The sequence below is a fragment of the Aphis gossypii genome, chromosome 2 (assembly GCF_020184175.1).
Source record: "Aphis gossypii isolate Hap1 chromosome 2, ASM2018417v2, whole genome shotgun sequence".
NCBI lineage: Eukaryota > Metazoa > Arthropoda > Insecta > Hemiptera > Aphididae > Aphis > Aphis gossypii.
This window is the reverse complement of record NC_065531.1, coordinates 10,488,042-10,500,823: the sequence shown is the minus strand read 5'-3', so window position 1 is coordinate 10,500,823 and position 12,782 is coordinate 10,488,042.

Genomic DNA, 12,782 nt, shown 5'->3' with positions numbered 1-12,782 from the left:
CAAAATAACAGTTGTGTAACTGTAAATATATTTGTTTTAAAATATTAGTTCTTTTTTGTTTTTAACCTTGTCTTTCCGCTGTTTTCTATCGTGAAGATAAGAAGCTTTTATTGTTGCTCGCAGGAAATTTGCTTGTGTACATGAAATGCACAATAAAGTGGCATCACCAAGCAAATCTGAATAATACAAGACACAATCTTTAATTATAGATTAGTATCAAGTATGAGTTAATAAATATTAAAAAAAAATACAAAAAACAGTTGGACTCTAGTGAAATGTATACGAAAAATATATCTAACTAAATAATCCGTTTCAACTTTTTGTTGAAAAGCGTACATCTATAATATTAATTTGTACTATTAAAACACACGAATCAGATATTATAAGAGTATTTTTATAAAAACAAAATTCTCGTTTGATGCATCCTTATCGTAATATTTGTTACCTATATTCCTACCGTTGCGCGCATGTGAAGCCGATTAAAATATAGCGTTATCATAATATTATAATACTACACATTAATATACTACATAAAGGTTTCTAAATAGTATATCGTGTTTGTTTTCGTATAAATCCCACTCACTTACTATCTGTATAATATAATATTTACTCTTTAGCCAGACACGATCTGCCTAAACTTTAAAACTTACTAAACTATTTGAATACTTAATGGAAATCAGTAATTCTACTTGTAAAATATTTACATAATTACCTCTATATAAATTGGGTATCTCAAATTTTAATAAAACAAACATTTTAATGTATTTTTTTATTTCAGTGAACTAAAAACCACTACCTACTCAAGAGTATCTGAACTATAATATTCTAACCGTACCTAAATAAAATAGAGTTAACTATAAAATATCCTGAAAACAATTTTTTAAAAATTAATTTACTTATAGGTATATCATACATTATAAATCATGAAGGCACAATATGTATTTTCGTAAGTTTTATGTATAGTCGATTATGGAAATCTTTTTTCCATGCTCGTTTTCGACTGTCAAAAATAGATAACCTTCAGTCACCGGTGTGCCCTTTTCTCCACTTGTAAAATACTATATTAAACTATTATCATATTATGCACCATCAGCCGCTTGTCGTCCGCGTATAATATAGGTATATAACTTTATTCGCGTATGATAATAAAGGTAACAATATACAATATATAAAGCACCCGTTCGACTACCGAATCGTCGTTGTTTTATTTATGAATCAGACGGCTGCAGCAGTGCTCAGCAACAGCGTTTACCATGCGAAACCAGCAGGCGATTATTAAAACACCGTACGCCGCCGCCGCCGTACGTGTATATAGTGCCGGCGAAGGGCGGTAGGAGATAGTCGTGATAGAGGGGATGATGGGTTAACCGGTAAAGTTTTTGAGGACTCGGAGTGTGTCGCGCGAGTGTCCATAATAATATTATTGCTGTTATTATTATTATTTTACTCGCAGTGGAAATATAAACGAACGGGCGGCGACAGCTGGTCAAACACGCGCGTATAATACACTATTACCATTATTATTATTCGTATATGAACCGGCACAGAAATTGCCACGGACTTAGGCCCATCGTCGTATAAACGCTTCGGACCTTCGGCGACACCCGCTGTGCAAGTGCCATCCGCCACTGTATATGGAAAGTAATTTTTTGTCACCGTTATTTCCACATTTTCCTCTTATTATATCCGAATGGAAATTTTCACGCACAACTCTTTCCGCACCCTAACGAATTCCTTCTATTCAATTATTTATGAGCCCGCACCGCGCCCCGCAGAAGCGCACGTGTGACGGTGACGTCGGTAGCTGCAAAATAAGCTGACTTAACCTTAGGAGAATTGGGGCATTTGATCATAGTTGGGACCCTCGGTGTGGTAACCACTTCGTATATTATGTGCGCTTACAATACCAGTCCATCTTTTTACGCCGATAAAGTGAATTATTTTTCTTATATTTTATAGATTTTTTAATATATATATATATATATATATATATATATATATATATATTCTGTTCAAATCATTGATTAAACCTCCCATTTACTTTTAAATTATTTATAAAGAAACAAATAATCCTAAGTGCGTTTACTCTCTAAAATAAACTGTAGGTTATATTTCATGTCTCTCGCTGTAGTATAACGGATTTAAAACATTCGACGTCTGCTCTCCGGTTCTAATACTTTACAAAATCTTCGGACATATTGCGTTTTATTTGTTTTTTTTTAGCTCCAAGCCATATTAATTTAGATGAAGGAAACATCCAAGAAACATTTTTTTTTTTTTTTATATATTTTTGTCCCACGTAAAAGTACTATTTTATGTCGTTTTTCGTGAGTTTCTTTGGTCTTTATTTTTTCTTTTTTTTATGTAAACCTATGTTACGTTAGGGTCTGTTAAATCGGACTTATAATACTGGTAGACGGAAAAACTAGTGAAAAACTTTTAGAAACCCCACAAAAGTCCATATTGTCCTCTTAATGCGCACGTTGATTTCAATGGCACGAAGTCAATTTGTTTATTGCTGAACGAAATATGAAACCCTTTGTAACTGAATTCACCATCACAATAAGTCATCCAAGCGACATAAGCTCTATTACACTATCTTTTATGATTTATGGCTATGGAAATTATGTAAAGAAAGATTTAAAAAAAAAAATTTTGATTGTAATTATTAAAAATAAGTTATTTCAAATACAATCTAGAACTAATGTGTACATTTAAAAAAAAAGTAGATTGAATAAAACGATACATTGATTGTTTACACGTTATTTGAAGTAAGCCTTATATAATATGCATACAAAAGAATAACTTGACACATTTTGTGTTAATAATATCACACTATTTTACAATAATAATGTTTATTTTAAATAACTATAGTCTTTTTATTTATGCATGCCATTATAATAATGTTTTTACTTAAAAGTTTTACACTGATGATTATCACTTCAAGTATTCATAAACCCATAAACGTACGTTCATCATTTATGCTATTATTTTCCTAGTAACTTATCAAGTATAAATGTTCTGAAATTATCGTCATCGTCTTAATGATTTCGATGTGATAATAAAAAATGTCTTTAATTTAGTGTAGAACTTATTAAGTTAAAGTTTACGTAATTATAATAACAAATTAGCTAAGCTGAATAAATTGAAAACAAATATATAAAACTTGACTAAAAATACTTAAAAATATATTATTTATAATGTGTACACATTTACCAGAATAGCTCTTAAGTAAAGTCTCAGACCTCAAAAATATAATGCTAGATAACACCACAAATAATATTATACGCCGAACAAATATACTGTAATTATATTTTTGTTATTTATACGTAATAAGTAAGTTCGTATATTGTATTTAATTTTAGATACAAATATTAATTGATTTATTATTCAATATAATAATTATGTAAAATATCAAGCCAACGAATAATTTATTTTACATATTTTTCAATTAAGTTATTTTAGAGTTAAAACATCATGGAAATTATATTTGATATACAGATTTTCAGTTCATACTCAATGTTTACAATCATTATTTAATACATTTTAGAAAATATAAGACTATAAAGTACAATGTACAATTATATATGCATATAGTATACAACTTGTATCCTATTGTTTAAATGAATAACCAATCATACATCAAATTCAATAAATAATATAATCTGAAAGATAATAATAAAAATAATAAAAATTATATTTAAAAAAACTAAATTCAACTTTCTTTTCCTGGCCTTTTACTCTTATGATTTAAATTACTGCGCATAAGCTTCGTAATCTAGTACAATGTGTTTCTTGGAGTATAAGTATTTTTGTAAAAAAATTACTTTTCAAGAAAATACGATTCCAGAACAATAGTCGATGTAATCAGTAGAATATAAAAGCATTTGACCATGTCTCTGAACACGCTGTTGTTAGTGAAGACTGACGACTATTTTAATATATATATTGTATATCGTGTTTATGTCTTATGTCTCTAAAACGAAAATATTAAGAATTTTAGATACGACCGCTGTTTTTGCAAAGCAAATCGTGATTTTGATCAATTGAAAGAAAACCATATGATTTGCATAACCTTACGTATTTGGCTTGATTCTACAATCGATGTTTAAAAATAAGATTTGTTGATTTTTAAGTTTTTTGTTTATTAAATGAATCAAGTAAAGTAAATATTAAATGTCATGCTCGTTAAAGCAAAACTGTCAAAACGTTAGTGAAATACCGTTAACCCTACAGTGAGCTAGAAGATATTCTACTGATTAGAACAAATTTATTTGTGGTTTTTTATTTTAAAAAAAATAGTGCTTTTGACATACTAAATTTAGAAAGAAAAAAATAATAAAATTATTTATAGAAACTTATTGGATACATCACTATAACTTTAAAATAAAAATAATATTTAGTATAGAAATAATTGAATTTAATATAAATGCAAAGCGATTTATCATTTTCTTTGTTGGCACAATATTATTTTCAGTATAAAACTATTCTTTAATTTTCCAAGACTTGACAATTATATTGACACATATTATTTGTTTTGAAATTATGTTTATTCTAGAAAAATAATATCATAAAATATAAAAAAAATATATTTAATAGAAATAAATATAATACTCACAAAGAATAAATAACCTTTAAAATATATCTCTACATATTCAAATTTAAATTAAACAAATAGTAAGTGTTAATTTCTAACAAATTTTACTACAACTTGTCCATATTATGGTATAATTATTAAATAATATTTGTTAGCAAACTTTAATCTTTTTTTTTTTTTTAATTTAGTTATTTAGTTATTAAACATGAAAAGAAAAAAATATAAACTAAATATAGATAGGTAATAGATGTTTATCAATTTACGTTCTCAGAAATCTACCCTAATAAGTCTTAGACTCTTAGTGTATCATTTTAAACATTTTTAATTTAAAAAATAATTCAAACTTGACTTATAGTCTGTATATGGTTATAATGATACAACTTTTTACTGATTCATCATCAGTAGTATATACATTATACACATTATAGTGCTGCCACGACGCTACGTTAAATGATTTCTTCGAATTTAAGTTCCACAGAATATGACATTTTAGGTATGTTTAAATATGAACCATTTTATAATGATCAAATGTGTCATACTTAGATGGACTTATAATTTTAACTTCTCTAAAAATAAATTTTTTCTTCAGTTATTTTTAACAATCTGTATTGATTTTGAAATGTATATCATTTAAAACCAAAATTTGATTTATCTAAATTCAATAAAGTAGCTTAAAGTAGCTCTTTTTTTTAATGTTTGGGTATTTCGATCAATAAAATTGCTTGTTAATACTACCAATATATTTAATGCATATGATTAAATGAATAATTATTTTGTAATTGTAATATTTAAACAAGTATCTATTTGTTTAATTCATAATTTATGTACAAACTATAAACAAATTATACTCAGCTGAGTGGTTATAAAGTAATTATATCCATAGATTACAACGATAGGGCTGTACTGGATTAAACTGTATGAATACAATGGTACATGTCCGTTTGGATACGATTCATGATCACAGTAATTTATTGATATATTTTTTTTGTTTTTATTTATTTATTTGTTTTTTTTTTTTTATTGTTATGATAACATACATAGTATAAAAAAAAAGACAGTATAGGTATTTAATTGTAAACGCTAAAAAACAAATCCTCGTTGCAAGGATTTTATACATAGGTATATCATTTGAATTCGAAGAGAATGGATCACGTTAGTTATATTTTGAATCTACTAATGAACTATGACAAAACGCATCATCACACATTTTTGATACACACACTTAGCTCAAATATTTCTTCACTAAACCTTAGTAGACCTCTACCTCTTATTGGTTGACCATATTACTGTTTTATTATTATTGTATAGTAATTATTATTTATATTAAAGAAAACCAACCAGTAAAAATTAAAGAACTAAGTAAAGGCAGAGTGTGGATGCATATACTATATGGTCATACTACACTGGAAAACAAATCATTTTAATTTTTCATTTCAAAATGCTTTTCAAATAAAAAATACATAATTTTCCTTTTTACTTGTTATTTTTTTTTTTCAAATTATGTAAACTGTATAATAAGTACTTAACAAATATTTTATGGGCACATTTATGAAGTTGAATATATTAAGTATATATGTATGTAATATACATATGGCACTATATGACGTGTTGGTATATAATATATAAATGTTTGAAAGGTTTCTTGTTCATATAATTACGAAGTATTTGTTTGTCAGTTTTAGTTGTTTCTTTGATATCTAAAGAGTTTTACAAGTTATTTTCAGAAAACCCTGTGTAGGATTTCATTAATTTGTAGCATCCTGCAAAGTTAGATCATCTAAAATACATACACGCAAAATCGCAAACAGTTTGTTTTGCGCTACCGAGAAACGTTCATATTAAATTTTCATTTGCTAATTATTTCTGTCAAAAACAAACGATGAAAAAAAAAACCTAAATGTATTTATTTTGTTACGATATTTGAAACGTTCGCGTATCAACTTCATCAACTTCACGCAATAAATAAATAAGCAAATAAAATAAATGGAAAATACAGTCATGTATGGAGGTACATAGAGTTTCATATATAGGTAAATATATATATATATTATATATATACATATAGTCTGCAAACACTCCTTTCCATTTGTTTTCACATGTATTGTATAATGCGATTCAATAAGTTTCTGGGTAATCGTTTATAGTTTCCGTTTAGTTTTGGTTACAAAATTATATGTGACATCTCGCGATATGGAAAAACTTTCGGAGAGCAAATACCACTTATTTAGGTATGAACCAGTAAAGAGTCAGAGTACTTATTATTATTGCTATTATTATTTAACTTACAAGTAACTTTTTTGAAAACTTACAAATTGCTTAAAAAAAATGTTTAGATCAGTTGTCTGAAATGTATGGAATTATTACTTAAATTTTAAGTAGATAATAACGATTTATTCTCAAACAGTTTTAAATATTTGTTATTATTCAAAAAGTATAAGCTATAGATACTTGAAAATTTCACCAGTTTTTTAGATTTCCATTTTCTTTACATAATTTATTTTCAAAATAGTTCGCTTATTTTAAAGCTATTTATAGACATTTTATGAACAATTCATTTGTTTAAAATTTATTTTTATAAATATCGATAAATGTTTTTATGGCTAAGTCAAAATACTTGAAAATTGAATTAATTGAAATTTAATTGAAATAATGAATATTTGAAAATTATTCTGTAGGTATAATTCATAAAATGTTTTGTATAAGTAATTAAGAGATGAAAATTTAATATAAGTTTGGTTTACAATAATTATTATAAAAGAACTTACATTTTGGTGTATTCAGGGCATTAAACATAAACCACCTTTTTCGCAATCACTGGAAATTATATTCTAGGCTGACAAATCATCTCCGTTTAGAATCGTTTATCGTATACAATGATACCTCTCATTGGATTCAAATTTAATACATCAGTTATAGCGACCTACTGTACAGCAGAGCGTTACTCACTTGACCGTTTTTTGTTATGTATTTAGTATGTATTAACAATTAATCATCCATTTTTAGGTAAAAAAATGTTCACTCATAATTTCACTTCATTTATAATCTAACGGCTTCTCATTAATTAACATTTAAAGATAGATAATAGATCTGTATTATGGAAATAAACTTGAAAATATTGGAATTACGTCTTCAACTATTAGTTAATTGTTAAGGCAAATCAATCAAAAAAAATGAATTTTTTTTTTGAGGGGGGGGGAGGTTCAAAAATAAATATATAGGAGTTTTTAAATTTAATATTAATTTAAAAATAACTTGGATGTTTTTGTGCCTTTTACAGAAATTTGAAATTAATAATTGTTTGCTTTTTTTTAAATTATGAATGATAAAAGTATTGCTTTTGAGTAAACCTGATTTAATTTACTGTACAATTGAGGTGTATAATATCTTCACTTAATTCAGATTCAATTCGGCTCATAAGACTCATAGCATCAAATATTAAAAAAAAAAAACTATATTAATATTAATTTGCATGAATATTTACTGCAAATGTTTACTTCAAATATTTTAAGGTTACATTTATTTTACATAATATTCTAGTATAGATATTTCATATTTTTTATCCGATTCATTATTTGTGATTTTAAAGTAAAAATCATAAATTTAAGATAAAATAACTGCGTTTATATGCTCGAATTAAATATATAAGAAAAAACAATCAAAATTTCTGATTAGAAAAAATATACTTTTGCAGCAACAAAAACCTGTCTTATATTTCTTTAAAATATAGATGTAACGGATTATCCAGATATTAATTTTTTTTTTGATTGATTTTTGGGAACGGACGTTATTGTACACGATTTATAAGTTTAAGGATTGATGATCCCTGAATATGACAGACCAAAAAAAAGGGTTTAAAACTAAATGTATAAATATAGGTAAATATTATATTATGTATTTTGTATAATATGTATATGTAGTATATACTGTATACGTAAACTATAACACGGTTGATACAATACCTATAATGTTTAAATTTAAAATTATTTATTTAGTAATTTGTAGGTGCTTTCTCAAATTATTCAAATTGCTATGATTTTGTTTTGGGGGGGAGGGGGGTTCTAGATAGAGTTTACGTTGATTTTTCTTTGTATATATTTATTTAACCATGTTTATTTTGTATGTATTTGTTTTATGTCAGTCTACATTGTTATAGACTTTGAGACTTTCGATCAGACAGAATCAGTCGATTAAACGATTGCAACTAGCCATAACGCCACTAATCCATCAGGCAACTGATAATTGAAATGCAGCTTTTTGTTTTGCGTGTTTATTCCTCACATATCATTATCACTTGCACGAGCATCCATACTACTCACTCACATCCGGTAGTATTCAATTATACGCCCTGTAGTACGACAACGGATATTGCCGTACTTTTGTATGTGCATTTATATGTAAATAGTTCTTTTACAAGTGAAATGGGAGAGTTTATTAATTTGCAAAGGACAAACATATCATAAAAAAAAAACTTTTTGTTTATCGTCGTTCATACGTAGGTATATCCAAAAATTTTAATTTTAAATTCAATTAGACTTGAAAACATTTGGAACATATTGTGAGCTAATTTAAAATTATAAATACAGTATTATTGTATTTTTGTTTCATACATTTACGTTGGTCTAACATGAACACTGCCAATAAAAAATAAAAGCACAGCTCGAATTCATTAAACATTTATTTCAAGATTTTTAAATAAAACTTTATTTATAAATTCATGGTCAACAGTGATTTGATAAAAGTAATATGATTTTTTTTTTTATTATTTTCATTTTGAAGTCTCAGTTTTCTTAGAAGCTACTTTGTTCATGACCCTAGATTTCTGACAATTTTAAAGATAAAACATTTAAGAATTTATACTGCAAATATCATTGTGTATCTTATGTCAAATAAGTGTTTTTTTAAGTATTAATTTCAAATTTCAATGAATCTATATTCAAAAATATTTTGCAATTGCATAGAGAATTATAATAATATATATTTGCCTTAAAGTAAATTATTTTCTACGACAGACGTCATAAATATGTTCTCACTAAATACTGTTTCACGTCATACCAAAGTAACATAAATTTTTAATTTTAACCTTTTTAAACTAAAAATAAAATACAATTTTCTATTCAAAACCCGCCCTAAATTTTAAAATCAAAAAATGTTATTGACTTATCGTGTTCACAGCCACAAAAAAGCACAAATCATTATAAAATCTATGCATTCATATACTTAAAATCTAAAACTGATTCAATCATTGAGTATTATAAAATTTTTAAATTTTAAGGAACTATTAAAATTATCTGGTCAAAACCAGAACAATTAAAGTTTACTATTTAATAAAAAAATAATAATAATAATAAAAATAATATACTTAAACATTATTATACAAGTAATTGTACTTAACTACCACCCTATAAAATAAAATTAATTGAGAGAAAACAGTATTACTTTTACTTTAATTATATCATTTTCTTAAAACCTATAGTAGAATAATAGCAATTAGTACTAATTGTTCAATAAAAAAAAATTCTATGGGGTGGCTATAATTAATAACAATATAAAATAAAATAAACATAAATTCTCTATACATGAAGTCATTACTACCATGGCAGTTATCTTGTCGTCGTTGGTTCAAAAAAAAAGAAAGATAAACTTGCATGAAGTTTATTTTTTAACTTATTACAATAATACCTGACATTTTATTTTCATAAAATACTTTTTTTTTGCTAGTATTACTACACACAAATGTCCATTTACACTTATGGAAAATATAAAGAGGAACTAAACAGAAATGTCTAAATTATATACAAGCATAATTGTCCTTAATACAAAATACTTATTTAACAGATACATTAATCATAATAGTAAGCTCACCTTTTTAAAAATATCAAATTAATTTAATCAAATATATACATATACATCTTCGCATAAATATTAAACAAAGACTATAGTATTTATACATTTTCAATACAATTTTTATTTTTTGTTACAAGTATGATTATAAAATGTATCCACTTAATAAATACAAAACAATATTTTAATACATTTATTTAAACATTAATATGAAAAAAATTACTGAATTTTGTTTGTTATGAAAAAAATACGCATAAAGCGTTAACATCAACTCGTGTAAATAGGTAATATCTACGAAAATTAAAAAAAGAGATAATGATAAAATATAAAAATATAATATTCATAATATAATCCATCTATAATTGAAAATTTACTACCGTATATTATGTTAGCCTTTTGGTCAGTTATTTTTCCGTAAACATTATACTTCATGCTGTATTAATAATAAATTAATAAATATTTTTATAAGAAAAATCAATTATTGAGGCTAGTATTAACTACTCATTTTTATTTCTGTAATAAAAACATAGACACGAATTAAGATTTTAAAAGAGAAAAATGCGAGACAAACATTAATATATTAATCTATTAACGTCTAAACGTAATAGTGGTTTATCTATATAATACGTCATCTTATATACTAGTATTTGCAACGAATAATATTTATAGATTATATTATCTTATTAATTATTATAAATGTTTAAATTTGAGCAAATATTTTCATTTTATTCTCATAATGATTATTATAACATAATCGTATAAGTGAAATACTTATTAAAGTATAATATTCTCAAAAGTTACATTAACTAAATAACAGTTAATAACTATGTTACGTAAATATAATATATTCCATCATCACAAAATTTTAAAAAATTTCTTTTTTTTTTTTAAATGTTTAAAACAGCATTTTAAATAATTATATCAAATTAGTTCAATAATAATGCATAGCAAATCTCACAACATTAATGTGGTTTGAAGTGGGACAAAAGACTATCTAAAGACTTCACCTAGTGTCGAAGTTAAATTCTACCTAAACTTTATTAGATAACGGATAGGTATAGCCACTTGGGTTTTTCAACACAAAGTATATATCTGGCCTTCCTATCTTTGAAACAACTTTCCCGAGAAGAGTAGTATGTCAATTATATACTTGGGATATAAGTGAACACAAAAAGATTAGTGTTTGGAGAATAATATGTGAATTAGGAATACTCATGATGACATTATAGAAAATAATCTTTGATCAACACAGATATATTTAATCATATAATATGATGCTATATAGGTAATGTAACATTGTGTTTGAGTAGTTATCATAGCAATCTAAAATTGTGTGTCTTAGTCTAATGTCATGGACAGCGATTACCACTGAAATTGAACTGTCACTTTAAAAGGAACTTCTGAGAAAATTCACTACACAATTTGGTCTGCGCATTCTATACGCGTTTGAACAAATTCTGTGTTTTTATGACGATAACTGGATCATGTCACAAACAACAATGTCTATTATAGCATATACTGCCATGTCTCATTACTTATAACTCTTAAGATCACCTTAAGTTATCAATAAACTTATAAAACTATTATTATGACTGTTTAAATAAGTATTATAGTGATGTATTCAAGCGGACGGGTGTTAAAAGTTAATAGCTTAATACATTTAAACCAAGTTAGGAAACAAAGGTTGTTTTAATAATTTACTCTATTTATTATAACTTATAACGATTTAGTACATACTAATAAAACATGTACTACTACAAAATTCAATAATTTAGAAATGATTCTTCATCCATTTATTTAAGTGATATCTGAGAGAGAGAGAAGATAAATTACATAGAATAAAGTTGGTCGTATTATACGTTTCGTCAGTTGCGGTTTCTTTTAATAAATAATTTAAATAGATCAGGCAAATTTACTTTTTTCGTTTCTATTATACATATTATTATCCGTAGGCTAATATCAAACAAGATAACTGAGATAATCAAAACACGAACTCATTTATAAGTGATTATAATATACAGTGTACTAAAAAACATAAAAATAAAAAAAAACTATATTATTTAGGCTAAAAAGATTTAATTTGCAGTAGAATCGAACCTGATCAATAAAACCATTTAACCCAATCTAAAATAATTGTATTAAAATTAAAAACAAATACAAATATCAAGTAAGTGGAATTCATTTAGACACAAGCGAGTGTAATATATTTTTAATGTGGTATAAAACTTTAAAACAATGCTAAACCATTTAATTTATAATACGAATAGAGCTGAGCTATTTTGAGTAATTGTTCAGAGTTTAAAATTCTTAATTTTATAAATATAACTTTGTATTTTTCGTTAGA